This window comes from Amblyomma americanum, chromosome 8 (genome assembly GCF_052857255.1).
Source record: "Amblyomma americanum isolate KBUSLIRL-KWMA chromosome 8, ASM5285725v1, whole genome shotgun sequence".
Classification (NCBI taxonomy): domain Eukaryota; kingdom Metazoa; phylum Arthropoda; class Arachnida; order Ixodida; family Ixodidae; genus Amblyomma; species Amblyomma americanum.
Window position 1 is genome coordinate 87,006,859 of NC_135504.1, and position 22,502 is coordinate 87,029,360.

Below are 22,502 nucleotides of genomic sequence, written 5' to 3' on the forward strand. Positions count from 1 at the left end.
TTCGGCTGTGCGCCGTTAAATGCGAAATAAAAAATAAATTCGGGATTTCCGGCGCACACACGAGAGGATCGCCATGTTCTCACAATTGTGGGCTTTTGTGTGCTGCTGGAAATTTTACCAGCGCTAATAAGGACCGCTTGCGCTGACTCCCGCCTTTTTGAGAGCATTCAAGAGATGGATCCTTGAGGTTCTTGCACGCTGTCAGTGCAAAAGCAATCTGTGGCCTAAGGGCCTTTACCATAAGGGCGTTTAACCTGAAGGTCTCCACCGCAAAGGCATTTGGCTTCAGCCACACAATAAACTTTATGCGGGTGCGGTAAATGGAGTGCCAAGAAAACGCATGTGGCATTGAAAAGTGTTTCATTTGCCGATCACGTTTATGGCGATGCTAATGCAGCGACATTTGTGTACCTTATTTTCTCCGGCAGCATCAGCTATTTGGATGCGGCAACCATACTTGAGCCTCCGGCAGTCGACTTACTCGTCCTGAACTACGGATCCTTCGTGCCCCTCTTGGAGGAATGGCCGAGTAAGTGTACCAACAGTGGAATTCTTCCCTGCAGTTCATAAAAATCAAGAGAAAATAAGGAAATAGTCGCCTGGCGACACGCTGCGACTGACACGCGGCGGCGATACACCAGCAACAACGATATAGTCAGTGAAAGAAAAAGAAAGGTAGCGTTTTTTTCTTGCCGAAAAAAGTAAAACGAATGAAAAGAGCATATGCAATGAACTTTTGCTTCATAAACTTGCATAAACGTGAACGCCAACAGTACTGCTTCGCTAAAGGTGCGGACGATGTTCGAAAGGATTCCAAACAGGAGTTCAGCATCAGCAACGGTGTCTCAAAGAAGTTTGAATACACGGCCGTTCCCTTCATGTCGCGTCCATTGCAGAGGATGCGACTGCCTCGTCCTAACAGGTTCATCTGGAGAGCTCACTCATGAGATACAATGGGGATTATTCGGTGCACATTTTAAGAGCGTTAGCTCTTACTCGTCACGTTTCTCGATTTATTGGGGTCTGCTACCACCTCCCTTAGGCGTGAAATTTTCCATTGTCGAGGAATTCAAGATGGCGCCCCCATAGTAAATCGATATAGCAGCCCAACTGGCAATTGACTGGTGACGTCATGAGTATATCGAAGTGGAGATTGATTGGTGACGTCACTGCTATACCCGCGATGGCTGCCACTTGATGACGCCACTGATAAATTCAAGATGGCGGGCGCCATTAAGAAATCATTAGCAACCCAATTGGTGATTGATTCGTGGCGTCGCTGATGTATCCAATTCGTGATTGATTGGTGACGTCACTTGTTCAACGTCTACCGGACGGTGGCGGCATCACTATTTTTTTGTTGTGTGGATAGTGTTCAGTGGATCCTGGAAACAATGATGTTCACGGCTGCTTCTTCAGGGTGAGAGGGGATCAGTGAAGAGCGGAGTCATCTGTGCGGTGGCAGACACCACCTGCAGTCATATAAGTGCCTGGACCACTGTCACCACGTGGGCGTGGTCGGTGTTGGCCAGCAGCCTCGGCGGCCGGGACGCAGGTGAGAATTACTGCCAATGGTCACGTGCACGTGCTTGGCCACCGAGCATCTCTGCCTTGTTTTGTCTTTCCCAAGCAGCTGGCCACAGTGTAGTACAAGGCTGGTGCATATACGGTGGGAACTCTCTGTGCCAGTAATTTGTTACTGGAGGTGATTGGAATATAATTTCCTTCTGTATAAATTTGTCCACCTTATATTTTACTTTCACTCCTATAAACTGATTCTGATCCAGAATATTATCGTCTATTTATTTGCCAAATATGTTGAAACAAAAAAAGGTACGCTTATATGTTCGATGGTATCCCTTTTTTGTTCAATTAAAGACAATAGAAGAGAGCCTCATCTGCTTATGCGTCATGAAACCCAACACACACAAACGCATCCACACCAGAAATACAGGCCACTTAGAGTAACTACTGGTGTAACAGTCATTCGCAGACAAGACGGGAAGGCCTTTTTTCTATGCGGTGCACCTTCCCCGATTTCTGCCACGCATTCGGAATGATAGATTTTTGCAATCACATTTAACGTTTCGGGCAGGAATCTCCAGATTTGGACCTGGGGCAAAAAGGCAGAGAAGTCCTGGGTTTTTCGCACCTTTGAAACTAAACGCTCTCACAACATCTCATATTACCGTAAAAAATGCTAGCTTTGTCCTGAATCTTGGCATAAATGTGGCCATTCTGGTCAAGATTATCGTTGTACTGACTAGAAGGGCTAGGGTTAAAATGTGCGCTTTTTTGCGCCAGAAGATGGCTACCGCCAGGCACTGTTCTTTGTCACGACTTGGGCCTTCGTGAGTTAACTGTTAAGGCCGAACCAGCCTTTCTTCGGCGTAGCTTCGGCGTCTCGGTCACTAGCGTCGCTGAAGGCGAAATTCCTGCGATTGCAGCAAGGCGACGCAGGGAGACGCAGATATCTGGCGAGGGCAGATCTCAGCGTCGCCGCTGGAAATACCTCGTAGGTGGGGATTGGTGGGAACCAATGACCACGCATTAACAGCGACATCCGGGATTTACCTCCGCCTCTTATCAGCCGTGCCCCTTCGGTACCCTGGCAATTGTCCCCCTTGCCACTGCAGTAGGTTCCCTTCAACGCTAAGAGGATTCACTATAGACAAATGATAATTCAGGGGCTTTGTCCACGATCCCCCTCAGTCCGGAAACGCCAGTCCGTACGCCCTCATGTGTTTGGCCGCCTTCTCCTGTGGGTGCAGAGTTAAAAAGTTAGTAACAGCGATAAACGATGCCTTGTGGTTTCCCATTTAGAATGAACCGAGTTATAGAGTTTTGCATTAGATGTTAAAAGCAAATATTTCGAATCTATTTCTTTAGGCCGCCGGAACTGTAGTACAGTAAATCATCATTCGGCCCGTATTAATCTGAAAACCAAGATAATTTGAACTGCCGTGGGGTTCCTACCCAAGCGTATTGCGTCAGACTTTCGTTAAATAGCACACTGTAGGGCTCGCATCAACAGGCGCCCAGAGCACCACCGAGTTGAGGTAGTGCGTGCTGGACTGGCGATCGTCCAGATATCATTCAGACCGCGGGCTATGAAAAGTAGATCGTTCCCTGTGCTGTGCTGGTATGTGCTCGACAGCATGCGTGACGACCATCGGAAGAAATAATCCCGACATACCCGCCAGCATCTGACCACGAGTGAGGAATGGGAGGTCCTACTGCTCTCGACGGACCCGGCCAGGCAAAATATCGCCACTAACTGGGCCGCCTATGGCATGGAACTCCATGAACTCACGAACGTAGAGTGCAGTGGGGCTGTGCGGGGACCCAGAGTCCTGCGTGTTCAAAATCCCTTCGTCATTGCATAGAGTATGTGATGGAATTCCGAAAAAGCTTCGTTGCTGCGTAGTTTTCTCGCAAAAGCACATGACTATCATCGCCAAGCTTCTCGGCGCATAATTTTTTCACGATGGTAGGTTCTTTGGCTAGTTTTTGGCGGCCAGTTTATAATTTTCAGATTAAATTCACGGTGTTGTACTTTATTGCGTTTTCAGCTGATAGTATAGTTTTTATGCTGTGCAGACCCCTGAATCACCCTTCCTTTTACCATAGAAAGCAAGTTCGCCCTTATTCTTGCAGTGATGGCACAGGAGAGCACCTGAGCAGCCAAGAAAGCAGAGGCCTCTCTTTGGATCTGGTAACAAGGCAACACCCACCCGGATACGTCACTGGTGTGTCCCTCTCCTGTCTCTTATTTGGTGATGTCTGTTCCGTTATAACCAGAACTGAATGTGGGAGACAGAACGCTCAGCGTTATCACAAAGTGAGCAACCGTGGGCCACTGGGAGCGAATGGATTATTTCAAGCTTCCTTTGCTACATTTTCTTGTGAGATGTTGAAAACAGTTCTATGTTTTATCACATCTGTACAGACAAAATTCCAATAAGGAGGGGCGTCAGGCAAGGCGACACGATCTCGCCAATGCTCTTCACCGCCTGTTTACAGGAGGTATTCCGAGTCCTGAACTGGGAACAGTTGGGGATAAGAGTTAGTGTAGAATACCTAAATAATGTGCGATTCGCAGATGACATTGCCTTGCTGAGTCACTCAGGAGGTGAACTGCAAATCACGATCAATGAGTTAGACAGGGAGTGCATAATGGTGGAAATTAGACCGCTGAGAAATAGGCTGGGAAATAGACAGTCTGATTTGCTTCGTGTAATCGGGCATATGAAGCGTGCGCTGCTTCGGTGTTCCCTGCACCATGGTGGACGCCCGGAAGATTAGTGCCCGAAATTCCGCCAAAGTGGTGCGACGGCACCAAGAAAAGCAGAATCGTCGTCGGGGTCAGCTCGGTTGTTCTCGATAGGAGCACGAGACAAACAGTCGGCATCACTGTGCTTCCTACCAGACTTATAGACGATGGTGACATCGAATTCCTGAAGTCGAAGGCTCCAGCGTGCAAGCCGTCCCGAGGAATCTTTCAGGTTCGCCAGCCAACGCAGCGAGTGGTGGTCGCTGACGACCCTGAAATGGCGGCCATATAGGTATGGGCGAAATTTTGTTACTGCCCACACAATGCCAGGCATTCTTTTTCGGTGGTGGAATAGTTCGCCTCAGATCGTGACAAGGTGCGGCTCGCGTATGCGATTACGCGTTCGAGACCATCCTGCCACTGTACAAAGACCGCACCAAGGCCGATGTTGCTGGCATCTGTGTGTAGTTCAGTGTCGGCTGACTCGTCGAAGTGTCCAAGGATTAGCATACATTGGAGACGAATGCGGAGGTCTTCAAAGCCTTGCTGTTGCTCCAGGCCCCAGAAGAATGGTTCGGAATCTTTCGTGAGTCGCGTGAGGGGCTCAGCGATCTGGGAGAAGTTCTGCACAAAACGCCGATAATAGGCGCAGAGACCCAGAAAGCGGCGCACGCTGCGCTTATCGGTGGGCACAGGAAAAGCAGCCACGACAGCATTCTTATTGCGGTCTGGGCTAACCCCTTTAGCGCTCACGATGTGGCCCAAAAACTTCAACTCTTCGAAAGCGAAGTGACACTTTTGGGGCTTCAGGGAAAGACTGGCCGACCGAATTGCTTTGAACACAGCGCGCAGGCGTCTCAGGTGCTCTTCGAACGTGTCAGAAAAGATGGCAACGTCATCCAAGTACACGAGACGGGACTGCCAAATATTTGAGATCGGCAAGAACGGTGTCCACCCTCTGGAAGGTTGCAGGAGCTGAGCACAGGCCGAAAGGGAGCACCCGGAATTCGTACAGACCGTCCGGTGTAATAAAAGCGGTCTTTTCCCGGTCGCGTTCGTCCACCTCGATTTGCCAATAGCCGCTTCGTAAATCTAGCGATGAGAAGTACTTGGCGTGGCGCAGCCGGTCCAGGGAGTCATCAATACGCGGGAGAGGATAAACATCCTTTTCAGTGACTTTGTTTAAACGTCTGTAATCAACGCAGAACCGTAGGGTTCCATCTTTCTTTGCCACTAGAACAACAGGTGACGCCCACGGGCTCGTCGACGGCTGTATCACGTCGTCCTTGACCATTTCTTGAACTTGGCGGCGAATGACATCGCGCTCCTTCGAAGAGATGCGGTAGGGCGGCTGACATAACGGCCGTTGGTTGGCGTCAACTATAATTCGGTGCTTTGTGAGTGGTGTCTGCCTAACCTTGGAGGTCGAGGCAAAGCAGTCGCAGAAAGACTGGATAACGCTTTCCAAGCAGCGTTTCTGGTTAGTTGGGAGGTTTGGGTTCACGTCATTGTTTATGGGAGTGGTCGGTTCCTCCACTGATGCCGGGGCTCCGGACAAAGCGTGCTGTCCCGCGAATTCGCTGAGTTCCTCGAAATACGCAATAGCTGTTCTGCCAGGCAAACACTGAGGTTCACAACCAATATTGGTCACCAAGAGTTCGGTTCGGCCCTTGTTCAGTTCAACAATTCCTCAAGCAACACAGACTTGCCAACCAAGGAGCAGCGACATGTTGGTTTCAGCGATGCCACGAATTTTGGTGCTGTTATTGCACTCTAGAGTAAAAAACATGCTGGATCTTGATGGGATCAAAACGTGGTTGTCACAGACGCATAACTTAGCCTTGCGTGGCTCGGTATCGTCGTCGACAGGACCTTGGGTGGAAAACGACACGATTAGCTCCTGGAGGTGGATAACGGCACCGTAATCTTGAAGGAAATCCAAACCGAGTATGAGGTCTTTGGAGCACTCGGGTAACACAGCAAAGCAACCAGGGAAAGTAATGCCGCGGATCTGGATTCGCGAAGTGCAGACACCGATCGGAGTTACCACGTGGCCACCAGCTGTCCGGATCTGCGGCCCAGACCAAGGTGTCAGAACCTTCCTCAAGACCGTGACTATAACCATCTGCTCATTACCGAAAAATCGGCGCCGGTATCCACGAGTGCGGTAACGTCGTGGTTGTCGGCGGATACCGGAATTTCGGCGGAGGCCAGTCGGTGCTGTCCCGCGAATTCGCTGAGTTCCTCGAAATACGCAATAGCTGTTCTGCCAGGCAAACACTGAGGTTCACAACCAATATTGGTCACCAAGAGTTCGGTTCGGCCCTTGTTCAGTTCAACAATTCCTCAAGCAACACAGACTTGCCGACCAAGGAGCAGCGACATGTTGGTTTCAGCGATGCCACGAATTTTGGTGCTGTTATCGCACTCTAGAGTAAAAAACATGCTGGATCTTGATGGGATCAAAACGTGGTTGTCACAGACGCATAACTTAGCCTTGCGTGGCTCGGTATCGTCGTGGACAGGACCTTGGGTGGAAAACGACACGATTAGCTCCTGGAGGTTGATAACGGCACCGTAATCTTGAAGGAAATCCAAACCGAGTATGAGGTCTTTGGATCACTCGGGTAACACAGCAAAGCAACCAGGGAAAGTAATGCCGCGGATCTGGATTCGCGAAGTGCAGACACCGATCGGAGTTACCACGTGGCCACCAGCTGTCCGGATCTGCGGCCCAGACCAAGGGGTCAGAACCTTCCTCAAGACCGTGACTATAACCATCTGCTCATTACCGAAAAATCGGCGCCGGTATCCACGAGTGCGGTAACGTCGTGGTTGTCGGCGGTTACCGGAATTTCGGCGGAGGCCAGTCGGTCGCAGCGCATCGTCGAGGTCGTCGGGTCAGGTCGTCGTCGGTCGGAGCGTCGCGGCGAATCGTCGGGTGGAGGCTCTTGACTCGGTCTAGTAGCGGCAGCCCTACCCCTGGAGGACGCCGTCTTCAGTTTTCCCGACGTGGGGGCGTACCTCTGACCTCGCCAGAGGATGACGGGCGGCCGGGCGAAGAGAACCGCCTTGGGGATGGCGATCGGGACTGGGGTCGCTGCGAGGTGGAAGATTGCACGTTATCAGCCAAGTACTGTTCGATATCCCGTGGTCTTTCACCGTAGCGTGGTCGAGGTGCGTCAGGTGAAAAACCCCTTAAACCCATCCTGCGGTAGGGGCAATGGCGGAGGATGTGGCCGGGCTCTCCGTAGTGGTAACAGAGCGGCCGATAGTTTGGCGTACGCCAAACGTGCGCTTTGCTCACGGGAGGCCTGAACTCCTGCGGCACGGAGGGTGCTGTTGCGATTGGCTCCTGCAGGTGTTGCACAGGAGCGATGGGAGAAAAGGCTCGCATCGCTGGCCCGGGAATTCGTAGCGCCTCGCTGTACGTCATAACGGAGGGCGCCGGGTGTGGAGCTGGGGGTGGCTGCACAACTCGTCGGATTTCTTCGCGGACCACATCCGTAAAGGCAGCGACGCTGACCTGTGGAGCTTCAAAGCAAAGTTTCGCCAGTTCCTCACGCACAAGGCTTTTTACAAACTCTCGAAGGTCCTCGGGGGGCAGCGATGTAGGTGTGTACTGGGACTGGGAAGCGGCTGGTACAGTAGCCTGACGTCCGTAGTGGGCGCCCTGTTCCTGTAAAGAGCGCTCGATACCCATTGCCTCCTTGGTGAATTCGGAGACTGTTCGTGGCGGGTCACGGACCAGTCCGGCAAACAGCTGCTCTTTTACGCCACGCATTAAGTGGCGTACCTTCTGGGCTTCGGGCATAGCAGGGTCGGCTGATTGAACAGCCGGGTCATGTCCTCGATGAACATCGCGACGCCCTCGTTCGGCTGCTGTGATCTTGAGCGCAGGGCGATTTCAGCTTTCTCTTTTCTTTCGCTGCTGGTAAATGTCGCTAGCAGCTCTCGACGAGAAGCCTCCCAAGTGGTAAAGGATGCTTCGTGGTTCTCAAACCACGTTTTGGCCGAGTCCTGCAGCGCAAAGTAGACGTTGCGCAGCTTGCGCTCGCCGTCCCACTCATCGAAACCTGCCACTCGGTCAAAGCTGGCCAACCAGTCTTCGACGTCCTCGAACCTGTCCCCGTGGAACGGTGGCGGCGATCGAGGTGCGTCAAGGACAAATGGCGGTGCATTCCCGGAGTGCTGACTTGTCTGGCTAGCCGCGGTGGATGTCATGGCCCTTATCGGCGCTGTCAGTTGGCCGAACTCGGATTGTAGGCCTCGCAGGCGGCGGCTCGCCTTGTGGTCTGGTGTTGTAGCCACGCGTTGAGAGCTGACGTCAAAGGTGTCCTCGAAGTCAGCGTACATGGGCCGTTACCCAGCACCTCCACCAAATTAGTCACTGAGAAACGGTTGACGTAAGCAGGGCTGGTTTACTTGCTTTAATTAGACGCGCAAGACGTTGGAACGCGCAAGGCAGAAGGCAGCACGAGAGATAAAGACGAAGCATCTAGCCCCGAAATGACTCAAGGCTTGCCAACTGCCAGGAAATGCAGTTTAGCCGTATGGCGCCATTAGAGTAGTTTGCAGCGTAGCAATATACAAAGCGAAAGATGCCGGCGTTCACTGTGTTCATTGGCGTTGACAACGTTCTAGACGCCGATGGCTTTGAGGAAAGGAAGGGCGCATGACTGGCTCCCTTGATATGCGGACGCCTCATTCGTGCTTTGATACATGTGGCGGTAGTGAGAGAGAGATGTGGCCTTAATGCATTAGCGCTGACAGCGTTGTGGCTGACATGCGGCACTAATATAATAGACTGCTGTGTCTGCCGTTCTCGCTCATGAAAATTGAGATTGTGATACCCTTATAACGTCTTTCATATTACCGGGTCTTCGTAGTAGTTCACAAAGCGAATTTACGAATTTTTAGGCCTAACTCTACTGGCTTCTATATTGTAAGCTTGACAACATGTGGCTCAAGCGTTGTTTCCTGGAATTTTATTTCCCAATTATATGTGTCGCCGAAGGAGTATCAGATTTAGTAAAACGTATTACAATAATGTGGTTTACTGCTGAGAGGCCTAAAATATGAATACCTCATACTGCATGCTCTAGCACGTCATCGCGTCTGAAAAGCCATTAACATATATAACGACTTCGTCTCATCTGCTCCCGTTCCGCCACCGAACCATGTCACTGTTTCTCTGCCCCATGTCTTGGTATGACCTGTTCGCTCAATTTTTAAAGCGTTAGTGGCGATTGTTTCCTCATTTATTCTAAGCGTGATACGCCTTCACGCCAAAAAAATTGCGCTTCCTAGGAATGAGCGAGCTGCGCGTTTCTTGGCATGCTTGACAGCCTTTAGCTCCCCCCCCCCCCCAACCGGCCCCTAATACCTATTCCTGTTGATATCATCAAGGCGTCATAAATGGGTGTCGCAGTTCACGACTCCCAGAACGAGTGTTGGGATCTCGCTCAAGATGGGCAAAACATATGACACATTTTTCGTAGTTGCGTAGTGTGAATTAGAATAGAATCAGAAATGCAGCACACTGGGGAGTGAAAGACAGTGGACCCAGTATTGGAATAGAATCATAATTGGATTAAATTCGTAAATAATGCAATTTATGTGCATCAGTGTAATTTATCACCCCTACATTTTTAAATACTGAAACGACATCTGTTGCTTGTGCCCCGGTTTTCCCGGCTACATTTGGAACAGAATCATCATTGGAATAAATGCGTAAATAGTGCAATTTCTCTGCATGAGTGTAATTTATCGCCCCTGAATTTTTTAAATACAGAAAAGAATTCTGTTGCTTGCGTCCCAATTTTCCCGGCTACATCTTTCAGCTCCCAATTGCTTTCAATGATAAGTGTTTGCATCCTCGCACCAGACCTGACTGACATGATTATCACAGTGCACATTGTATTTCATGACAAATACTGCTGCCCCTAAAGCTTTAAAAGCCCACGCTAAACACGTAACTGTCTAGGAAGGGTGACAGGTTGTTGACTACAACCACCTGAGATCCGGAACAGGAAGTATTAGTATAAAAAGAAGATAGCCTTACTAGTATACGGAAGAAGCTTGACTTATGATGCAATGGAATGCTTTTCTACAACAGTTGAACCCAGCGTTCCTCTGATGTATGAGCAACGTAAGAAACAGAAGCTGTATGCTGTATGCGAAGACATAGTGCCTCCTGTGAACAGTTCCGTTGTTGAGGTGTTGCGATTGTTTTCCGCAACTGGTCAGTTCACGATTGCCCGCGTCGAGTCCTTCGGTAGGGTTTTACTCCAGCCGACGTTAGTGATTATATCAGCTAGCCCAAGTAATAAACTAAAAAAGCATGTGCTTACAACTGCACCAACCCACTCTTCGGGGCCTATGGTAATAAAAAAGATACGAAATTACCACAGTGTTAACCGCGATAGTCTGAAGTATGCTTCGATACTCTCTGAATTTTTCGCAAGGTGATTGTATAGTGAAGTTAGGCCTGATATTCTCCAGCAGAATTGGTCATTTGGATGTGGCAACCCGCCCCTAGTCTTGATTAGCCGGCTTCCTCCGAGGAGTTTCATCCTTCATTGTTAATTGATTAGAGTACAAGAAAAAATGTTGGACACATATGCTGCGCTTATGAGTTCACGCGATAGCGTACACCATTTGGGGCGTCATTTTATTATTAGATTATAAGATTCTTAATAGAGCGACGATATACACCGATACTTCGCATCACCAAACATTGGCTGGTAATTCTTTTTCATTTTTTTTATTTATTTCACCAATTACACACTCTAAATGTTCTTATTTCGCATCACCAAGCATTGGCGTTTCATTCTAAGCATTTTGAAGCCTTTAAAATGAATGTTAAACTTGGTTTCATGAAAGGCACCGGCGCAGTATCCGTCTCGCCTATATTAAGGGAAGGGATAAAGGAGGGACTGAGAGAAGAAAGGAAGAGGTGCGGTAATGGAGAGATCCAAAATAATTTCAACCACCTGGGGATCTTTAACGTGCATAGACATTGCCCAGCACACGTGCGCCCCTTGCGTTTCGCCTCCATCGAAATGTGGCCGCCGTGGCCGAGTTCGAACCCGGGAACTCCGGATCAGTAGCCGAGCGCCCTAACTACTGAGCCATCACGGCGGGACCAATTGAACCCCCATTTTTCCAGCTTTTTTGTTCATTTCTTTATTAATCAATTATTTACATCACACCAGTCAATTATCAATCACTACAACCAACAATTAACATGCAACAATTTTTACTGAGCTTTCGATTATTTCCGACACGCGTTGCCCACTGTTACTACGCCGATGGCTTTTCGACCGAACGAACTGTGTACGCTATCGGCTAATAGAAAAGTAGACGTGAATTCAGCGAATTACAAAATTCAGTGAATTCACTGATTTCAGTGATCAGCCTACTGAATTCAGTGAACAAAACTCAGTGAATTAAGCCCACAGGTGCACACTTTTTTTCGGAATAAATAGAACGGCAGCACCTTCCTTTTTCGCGTAAAATGCATGAAGAAAGGTGATGATGATTATGGATTTTTATGGCGCAAGGGCAGCTATGGCTAAAGAGCGCCATGTCACAAGGTATTTTTTCTTTTTCTCAAGGTGGGGTAAAAGACCCATTTCCCAAGCATTTCACCCTAAATAAGCCGAGCACCAGACCAGGGGAAAGCTTGTACCCATTGTATCACCGGTGGGTACCCGGCGGCACTGCGGATCGAACCCCGCACGTCCCGCATACGGCATGAAGGAAGGAAATATGAAGTCGAGAATTATTGTGTGATCCTTGAGAGATATTCAGTGGTCCCTTCGCACAAGTTGCTTATACTATTTTTTTTCTCTTGCAGCACCGGCTATTTGGATTCGGCATCATTGAACAGTGCTGCTTTGGCGGCTTTTTCGTCCTGAACTAGGGGTGCGTGCCTGAGCCCCTCCTGAAGTTGCGGCCGAGTAAGTGTCCATACTTCAATGTGATCTGTCCAGGCAGAATCCTTTGTTACGTTTGCTAAATTCTTCCCCAATGGTCGCGAAAACGGCGAAGATTTTCAGTCAGCTTATGCTCTGCAGTCTTGCTGTTTTTGGACACTAAGGACAAAATCAGAAAGCATTGCTAAACTTGAAAAGTGCTGGTCGTTTAGCATTCCTAAGCGCGAAATATTCCGCGAAAGCTGCATTCGCAGGCGGGCACCACTGCCTGAGGGTGCGACTGAGCTGTTCAATGATCCAGGGAGCCAGTTATGTAGTACCTCTCATTCCCTCATAGCCTGAGTCGTTTGGGGACGTTAAACACTAAACAACCATTCCTTTCCTCAAAAATCATCGTCCTCTATATCGTTGCCAATGCGCCAATGAACTCGTTGAACGCCGACGGCCTATTCCATACTTCTTAGCTGCAAGACCATCACAGTATGCTCAGTTTATCTAAAATCACACCTTAAACTCACACTTTAGACCATATCTGATAGCACGAGATTTTAGAGCACACTCTCGTCAATGAGGAAGCTGGGGGCAGTAGAGGTCAAGTCATGGAATATTTTACTTTATCCAAAAACATATGCTTCCTATATACACGTAAACATTGATACCGTCCTTCAAGTTCATGCAAAATGAGTTGCCCGGATGTATGTTTTTGATCAGAGTCTTTATCCATCTTTATCACCGAGTTCCTTTATCACGGGATGTGTTTATCTATCAAGCATCAATCGTTCACTGAGCAACTCTGCTGCCAATACGACAGCTCAGCTGGGTGACCGTTAAAACCGAAGGTGCCGTTGTTTCATGGCTCGACTGACAAGTGTCCATTATCCTTTGACCGGTGCAAATTCTGTACGGTTAAAACGAAATCACAAAGGCAACGTCGGAGTGCCCACGAGACTGTCGGCAATCCACCAGCTGCTAGCGTGTCGTCTTGAACGGCTTGAGCTATACGTGTCACGTCGGGTCGCGGTGTGAGTTCCATTTGTGGCCGCGTAAGCGGGTAAGGGTTGAGGGGCTCTTCTAAGGGGTGCGCTATATGCGAAAACCTTGTGTTCTTTCTTGGCGTTTGCCGACGCGCGATCTTACGTTCTGCGCATGCGCACCATCGGAGTTTATTGCCAAACATCCGGTTCAACCTCCGGCCTAATTTCAACGCTTTTCGAATGGCGGATTTTGCATCCAAACATCTTAGAATACAACCAAAATACTAACTCTCATCCTGAGGGCAATATTTAATCATTTTCGCGCAGGTAATTGTTGGTTAAACAGGATAAAAAGGAGATTGAAAAATTGATTGTTTTGGAGAGAAACTTGTGGCGGACTGGGTAGCAGTGTTGTAGGCGTACGTAACATAGGGTAGAATGAGGTCTCAGATCATGTGGTTGGCAGCAATGTACATCGCCAGCATGTCGCCCAGAGTGCGATTAAATTGTCCAGTTAGACCATTTCTTTGCGGATGGTACGCTGCACAAGTCCGATTAATGATATTGCACTCGGCGAGTAGAGCTTTAACGACGTCAGACAAGACGCGTCCTCCGTCACTGAAGGGTTCACAAGGAGCACCGTGGCGAAGTATAAAGCGCTGCATAATGAAGGACGCGGTTTCTGCATACTGGGTCAGGTGACCAATGGCAACAATGACCCAGTGGTTGCCAGCAGCGTTGTACGGCAGAGGTCTTATAAATCGATGCCAACATGGTCGAAGGGGCGAGGAGAACAATGTAGTGGCTGCAACTCTCCAGCAGAGCGATGAGGCACTTGCTTAAGGCGTTGGCTGCACGGGCAGGAGCGGACATACTTCAGTATGAATTTACACATGCCTCGCCAGTAGTACCGGAGACGGATGCGAGCGTACGTCTTGATGACTCCCGCGTGGCCGTATTGCGGGTCAGCGTAGAAACAGGTGAAGATTTGGGACTGGAGATGTCGGGGAATGACAATAGGCCATTTCCGTCCATCTGAGTTATAGTTGTGCCGATAGAGTACATCATCGCGAATTGTAAAATGTGAAGCTTGACGACGAAGGGTGTGGGATGGTGGAGGCTTAGATGGGTCGGAGATAGTCAAGAGAAGCAATTCACTCATCTTTACGCTGCCCAGAAGGTATGACACAGGTGGTGAGCGAAGGTGCATATGATTCGAGGGCCGAAAGGCTGGCAAACTCGGCCGGTAGCGGGGAGCCGGACAGGGTATCAGCGTACTGATGCTTGCGGCCCGACCGATATACGACACGTTTGTTATATTCTTGGAGACGGAGAGCCTATCGAGCAAGGCTACCAGAGGGGTCTTGTAGTGAAGCAAGCCAACTTAGGGCATGATGCTCAGTGGACGGCCTTAGAGATAAGGTCAAAACTTTTCAAGGACCCAGAGAATAGCCAAGCACTCGAATCCAGACTTCCGTTGGGCGACCACAGCCCCGAGGCCAATGCCACTGGCGTCCGTGTGTACTTCGGTTGGGGCTTGAGGGCCGAAGTGACGCGAGATGGGTGGTGCCGTGAGGAGACTGCGCAGCGCAAGTTGTTATAGACGTCGTCGCAGGCGGGCGACCAACTCGAAAAATCCACATTGCTGCCGAGAAGCTGAGTTAAAGAGGCAACAATGGCCGCAAAGTTTCGAATAAAACGCCGAAAATAGGAACAGAGGCCTAGGAATCTGCGCAGTTCCTTAATGCAAGCAGGTATTGGAAACGCAGTCAAAGCACGAAGTTTGGCGGTGTTAGGGCGGAGGCCCTCTTTTGACACAACATGGCCTAAAATTGTCAGCTCGTTAGCAGCAAAGCGACACTTTTTTAAGTTCAGTTGAAGGCCAGCGTCCATACGCATGTTAAGACGTGATTCAGCTGGGACAGATGAGTCGCAAAGCCGGGTTGAGAGATCACGGCGTCGTCGAGATAACACAGGCAAGACTTCCTTTTCAGGCCTCCCAGAATGCTGTCTATCATGCGCTCAAAAGTAGCCGGAGTATTACAGAGGCCAAAAGGCATTGCGTTCAATTCATACGGGCAGTCAGGGGTCGCAAATGCGGCTTTAGGGCGATTGTCGGCGGCCATAGGGACCTGCCAGTACCCAGAGTGTAAAGCAAGAGCAGAGAAGAGTTCCGCTCCTTCAAGGCCGTCCAGAGCATCATCAATGCGGAGAAGAGGGTAAAGATCCCTTTGCGTTACCTTATTCAGGCTATAGTAATCAACGCAGAAACGAATATAGCCATCTTTCTTCTTCACGTGGACCAGGGGAGAGGCCCAAGGACTGTGTGAGGCTTGAATCATGCCTCTGTGAGGCATTGTGTGAACTTGGTCTTGACTAACTTGGCGCTCACTGGCGGAGACGTGATGTGGGCGCTGACGCTGAGGGGCGTGGTCACCGGTGTCGATGTGGTGGGCGACAGTCGACGTGCGGGTCAAAGCGGGTTGGTGTGAATCGAATGAGGAACGAAATTGATGAAGGAGCGCGAGAAGTTGAGTGCGTTGAGGTGCAGCAAGAGAGGCGTTGATGGAGGGAAGGAAAACATCTGGAGGCGAAGTGTCGAGTGCAGGAACCGGCCAGCTGAGGGCATCTACTGCTAGGGACTGCGAATCGTCAGTTTCATTGCGGTAGAGATTGAAATCAATTATCTGTGCGGTACCGAGACACTCACCGCGACGCACAGCGGACGCATATGTAAAGGAATTGGACACGAACAACGGGCTAAGGCCAGCTGACCGGGTGAGGACGGTGTAAGGTGTGGACAGGTACTTGCGGCAAAGAGGGGCGATGGTGTAAAAAGTATGTTGCCGTCGCGAACAAGGTAAGATGTGATGGGGACAATTACGAACGGAAGAACAGGCGGGCATGTTCAGTGTTTTCGGAAATGACAGCTTTGGCAGGAGCAGTAGAAGGGGCATCGGCAGACGAGGAACTGCTGAACGCAAAGAAATCGTTCAGCACGAGCACAATCGATGACTGCCTTATGGCTCGACAGGGATTGCCAGCCCAAGAGTATTTCTTGAGAACAGGTTGGCAAAATGATGAATTCAATCACGTAGAGTGTTTCCTGAATATCGACGTGAGCCGTTCGTCGCTAACAGCGGAATAACCTGCGCGCTTGCAGTGCGCAGCAAGAATCCAGAAAGTGGGTCGTCACTTTTCGCGAGGAGCGACAAAAAGAGGCGGCCATGGCAGACACAGTAGCACCGGTGTCGACTAAGCCAGAACAGAAACAATCTCTATGGAAAGGCGTGCAGATTGGCGGCAGATAATTGAGGCGTTGGACATTTCGCTTATGGCGCAGTTCTCGCCTCAGGAACTGCGGCGTGTAGTTTTCATCTTGCGAAAGATTCGGGCACCGGCGCGGGGGAGAAAGGGAGCGGCAACGAGGAAAAGGTGAGCACCGGGTGGAGAAGGCATTGTGATCGGGTGAAAGCGGGCGACTCTGTGGCGGCTCGGCTTGCGGTGATTATTCACTCGGAGGCGGCCAGTAACCGGCATCTGGGGAGATTGGCGCATGACGACGGCAAAGCCAGGCCAATGGCCAGGCAGACCGCAAGAGTAGCAAATAGGCCGATTGTCACTAGTACGCCAGGGATTGCCAAATTGTCGAAGCGGTTGCAAAAAAAGCCGTCGTAGCGTGAGAAACTTGAGGCACAGACGCTTGAGGCGGAGTGTAGTTTGGGCGGTAGTGAGGCGGCCATCGCCGTGCGACGGCGGCAGCGTAGGTGAGGGGTGCAGCGACAGGTCGGGCGGCTGTGCTGGTGCGGGAGGAAGGACCGGTGGAAGGGCCTCAGCCCCTTGTTCGCTGATGGCAGTGGCGCGAGGCTATAAACACTTGAGGCCATAACTACTCGGCTATAAACATCAGTCTCGATCTCCTGCGTGCGTTCTGCATTTCCCCGTTTCATTTCATTGTTCCTTTTTGTTTACTTCTTCCGTCCTCATTCATTTTAATTTCGTCCAGGAATTAGTTACCTGAAAAACTCTATGTGCCCCCCAATTCTTGGCCACACCCACTATGTGGGCATGTGCCATAGTATGAGGACAACAACAACAACGCTTGTTTCATGTGCTCACCCGCTCGTATCATGTGAGCCAGTCTTTAGCGTCATGATCGTCAGGACCGCATAAGAGTGCTCCCGAGGGAGCCGGAAAAGAGGACTGGTGAGCCCACCTGCACGGCTTGGTGGTCGGCGGCTTCGAGCATATAAGATATCGCGGGTTATTGGCGCGTCCAGGCCTCTGAGACCACCACTCGGGTAGCAGCATCCCACAGCTTACACGAGATATTAGGAAGCAGGTAGCGTGGTCGGGCCAGAGAAGGGGCAAGGAGGATCGGGGATGAGGTTAAGAAGGGAAAACAAGGAAGACCTCATACAAAGACTGTTTACATACTGTACAGGTAAGAGCAACTGAGAGTGTCTCGCAGTAAAGGGAGCTTCTTAGCGGTCGGGAGTGTCTCAGCAAAGACTGTTTACATATTCTACAGATGAGAGAAACTGAGTGTCTAACAGTAAAGGGAGCTTCTTAGCGGTCGGGAGTGTCTTAGCAAAGGCTGTTTACATACTCTACAGGGGAGAGCAACAGAGAGTTTCTCGCAGTAAAAGGAGCTTCTTAGCGGTCGGGAGTGTCTCAGTAGCTCGTTAAGTACCCATCGTATTCCCCAGATCCCTGGCTGGGGAATACAGTTCGAATAAGGATGTCCAATCAAACCTGCAGACGATGACACTGATCGTACCGCCCACGGCAGGGACGGTACTGATGTTCTCTCGACCGAGGGACAAGACCTGGTCACGTTGTTGTAAACACAGCCTCCAGGTGGGCGCGCACGTGGGTCCGGTATGCGCCCATGTAGCCCAGGAATGCACGCACGTGACACAGGAATGCGGGCCCATGTGGGACAGGAATGTCAGGTTGTTTCCCAGTAGGGGTTCAAGAGCTTGCACTTCCTCGTCTGATGACCGGAACGCGGAACCTCTGCTGAAGGCGCAGCTCTCCGTCAATTTTCAACCCCAGCGTGACTGATGAGAACAACCGATGGCATGCTCGACAACGTGGGGACGCCATTGTCGTCGCTGCTTCAGACATTCTTGCAGCCACGATTCTTACAGAAGGATCAATAGGCTTCTCGTTGGTTTTCTGGAAATCCGGGTCGGGGAGTCCGCGTCTTTGATCATTTGGACTGGAAGCCACACCAGGTATAACAGGGTCGGTAGCGTGTGGCTGCGCAGGCCCAGGGCGGTACGAGGATGTTAAACTGAACCTCCACCAAACGTAACGGGGCCTTGGTTTAAGCTCAGGCGGCGGCGAAAGCACGGTGGCGACAGAGTCTCTCGTCTGTTCAGGTCAGCAGGCGCTCGCTCTGTGCGATGGCAGTGTGACTAGGATGATACCCTTCTTCTTCACAGTATTTACCGGAATTTGTTATGGTGTATTTTGAAACGCTACATCACTGCGCAACTTTGCTGACTCAGTTTTTCCCACTGCAGGGGCTGCAACTGCCTCCCGTCAGCCTCACCTTAGCAGGTACGTGGCCAACTCTGCCAAACTTTGTAAATTCACTCGGGAGGGGCAGCTGTCAGTACATCTCCAGCTGCACTGTAATAACTCTGCCAATGCATTTGTAATGCGTAACAAGTTTCCAGCAACTAGACCTCTAACGTTCTCCTCCTTTTCAGCAGCAACACACATATCCATACTTCACTTTGCCGTATCTGGCAAGACCTTCACCACTGATGTCGATTGAAATGATTGGGGCACCTCATGAACACTGTACGTAGGTAGGCTGCTTGTATGGACGGAGGTGGTATGCCCTAAAACCCCAAGGCGCAGATTTCCATGTGTAATAAGTGACACCAATACCGCTCAACTTGGTCAGGCAAACGCGCCGTCAGCATGGGAACCGGGAGCAGCTACACATAAACTATTCCGTAGGAGCTCGACGCACCAAAGAGTGCAACGATGTATCCTCACAAAATGTTGCGTTCGAATTGTCGTGCTTCACTTGTGCAGTGCAAGTGGTGCAAAGTTTACGACGCACAATGCCTGTTGCCTGTGACGTTGTAAGAGCTGCTCTATTTGCAACCTTCGTCCTCTCGCTGTTTTGGTAGTTGTGTTCCGATGCTTCCATCCTAATCATCGCGACGACGACCTCATGTTGGTCTCACAATGAAAAGGAGTTTTTACGTGTCCTATGGGAGCCGCCCTATCAAAACAGAACAGAAGGCTTTCTGTCGTCGGTACAGTATTCCCCACAGTATTTTCGGATGTGGCGTTGTAGTAAAAGCAAGAATAGTTGCAGTAACAACAGAATTTTTTTTTAGTTCTCGTCACAGTGACCGATGCAGTTCTGTCAAAGAAGGCGGCTTCAAAATAATCTGCGACCGGACGGCGAAACATTTGTCGCCTTTTTGGACCAGCACAGTTACTACCGCGAACATACTCATTGCGAGCTTATAGTTGCATTGAAAGCAAGCTTGGCAGTGTTGATTCCACCGCTATTCAGTTTGATGCAGCAATCACTTAACTCCCTTTGAGCCGCCGTGGTGCTTCACTGCTTGTGGCTCTCGACTACTGATCCGAAGGAAGCGGGTTCTATCCCGGCCCCGGCAGCTGAAATTCGATAGAGGCCGAATTCTAAAGGCCCCTGTGCTCTGCGATGCCAGCGCATGTTGATGAACCCCAGGTGGTCGACATTTTGCGGACCCTTCACTACGGCGTGAAGAGTCGATTTGGGACGTTAAAAACTCGTTTTATGGTCGTGGGACCATAAAACTCGTGATATTTGATTTCTCCTGTGACCAATCATAGAATGGCTTCACATCCTTCTTATGGTAAAATGATTATCCGTATTTGCACTGTAGTCCAGAGGACAGGATGTATAGTGTTCAATATTCCTCCAAACGTGGAACGTTGCCGTAATTTTGTAGCGATAGCTACAGTACTGTAGCATTTTGAGCCGTCAGAGCGGTGGCGCCGCCACACTGTCACGTGGTGCGGAGCAGCTCCTGGCAGCGTGGCGCCGTGGCTGATCACGTGGTTGGTCATGTGACCAATTTCCACTCTGCCAGCTGTAGCTATCTTGTCACTCCAGGTTTAACCATAGCTAAACCATCGCCAATTTTTTATTTTTTATTTATTATCTGATTTATATTTGCTGGCACTTTGTTTTCTTGCATTGTCTACATCCAGAATGGAAATTCAGGCCTCTTCGTGATTAACGGTGTCCCCATCACTCATAGGAAAAACTTTCATGACCACCTCTGCCCATCATGCAGGCCTGGTGCCGCGCATTCGTGGTGATGGCTTTTCGGCATCACATTTAGCACATTGAGCAGGAATAATACATAATATACCAAACAAGGGAAGAGAAATAGAAGGGCGCATCGCTTGACCGCCGAACCTCTGCGCCAGGACTGGTAAGAGTACTCTCAGCAGGGATCTATGAATGTAAAGTAGAGAATGCGATTCCGCTTATACGGACATTAACCCATTGTCGTTATCCGAACAACCTCCATCCGTGAACACTGGATCTGGACAACGGAACCGAAGGGAATACCAAATTGCTAGTGCACCGAATTAGCATATGCCCACACTACTCAAATATACCGTCGTGTTTTTTTTTCAGTTCATTTGGGAGATTTTACTGTGTAAAAGCCCGAACATCGTCATTTAATCGAACGTAGAAAATAAGCTATTTCCTATTCTCGCAGCTCTGCCAAGGCTGGCAGGAGGGCATCTACACCACCTGCCGAGAACATGCCTTTCCCTGGTTGCGGTACCAGGGCAACACCCAGCCGGATACGTCACAGGTTGGTTAAACAAAATGACGTCATTGATTCCACAAGGTCCCTGGGCTCCCCTGCAGTATTGCCGGTGTCGGGTACATTGCTATTCAATTCTTGGTACCTTTTACGCGAAGAAAATGCAGCCGCTGAAATGTGAAGCAGCACTGAGGGCGAAAGAGAAAACACCGCGTGTTATCGGAGAGATGAGTCAAATATTTTTTTATAGCCAATGTGAATGAAAGAATGCTTCCCGTTTGCTGTACTGACCCCATTGTTGGGCAAGCCAATTTGGTACCTATAGGATGCGAAGTCGATCCTGCACACATGCCCAGGAGCTACAACTGAGTGGCATGAGTTAATTTATCCAGTTCACGTCATGTGCTTTCGTTTGCTTACGTAATTGCCACGGTGAAAAAATTTCATTCAGACCACATCCAAACAGCCCATCAGCAATTGTGTACACAGGATGCAGGTTCAAGGATGAAAGAAGCATGAAGGGATTGGAATAAACGTCGGCTGACTGGCTATCGGCCCGATTCAAAACGCACGACAGAATTTTGTGTCGCGCATTACAGTTTTGAGCCGCGAGGAGTTTTTTGTCCTGTGTAGTGTCGTGCGACAGAGGTTCGTATCCTGGGTTCTTTCGCGCGACAAAGGTGTTTGCAGTAATTCTGCCGCACGACACGCATCTTTCCTGTACTTATCTTCATAGCGGTACCAGAACGCAAACTTTTGCAGACGTTTACTGAATCCATCGCGCATTTTTTTCATTATCTGATTAATTTCGCATCTGCCGTGACGTTAATCAATCAACAAATTAATCAATTCCTTAATTATTTTTTCTCAGTCGAGTTGTAAATCAGTCTAAATTTCTCAATCAATTTTTCAATCAATCAACTCCTCAGTCAATCAATTTCTCAATCAGTTGAGAACAAATCAATTTCTCAAACAATTTCTCAATATCATCAATTATTTTAGCGAATCAATTTCATCAATTAAAAATTTAATCAGTTTATTTACATAAATTGCTCTTTCCAATTTTCTTTTTTTTTCTTAACCGTCCTACCGAATGTGACGCGCCACGGATTCTGCCCTAGAGCCCTTAAACCGCTTTCCCTGGGTCGTCTTCGTGTATGGACCTCATATTGAGCAACCCCGCGGAGTGCAGCTCGAAAAACAGCGTCCGAAATTCTGTCAATATTCTCCAGTGGAAAACGGTTTTTTGGGGCCATTAAAAAGGGAATGTGTTGAGTGCCGCCGCCGACTAGCGACCGACCGAGCAAAGGCACCGGCGACCGCCAGGGTTCCCCCAACCTGTTGTTCTCTGGCTGTTAATGTTCTCTATCCAACGACATTCCCTTATCTCAGCACTACGCCCATGTCCTTCGAAAGGAAATGAACGTCCTCTTTGCTATCCCCTTCACCCAGAGTCTCGGACGACGGAGCTTCCTATTTCGGCACCCGTGCCCAGGGTGGCCATCTGTCC

General features: G+C 49.7%; 2 long non-coding RNA genes across 2 annotated transcripts in view; both read left to right on the top strand.

Annotated features, from left to right (window-relative positions):
• LOC144101981 (uncharacterized) overlaps nucleotides 1-22,502 on the top strand; it is a 176,258-nt gene that overhangs the window by 124,974 nt on the left and 28,782 nt on the right. The window lies entirely within an intron of this gene.
• LOC144100504 (uncharacterized) lies at nucleotides 466-22,501 on the top strand. The gene is made up of 7 exons (XR_013307692.1): nucleotides 466-529; nucleotides 1,420-1,555; nucleotides 3,658-3,749; nucleotides 12,135-12,237; nucleotides 18,719-18,755; nucleotides 20,942-21,040; nucleotides 22,445-22,501. It is a non-coding gene; the product is annotated as an uncharacterized LOC144100504 (long non-coding RNA).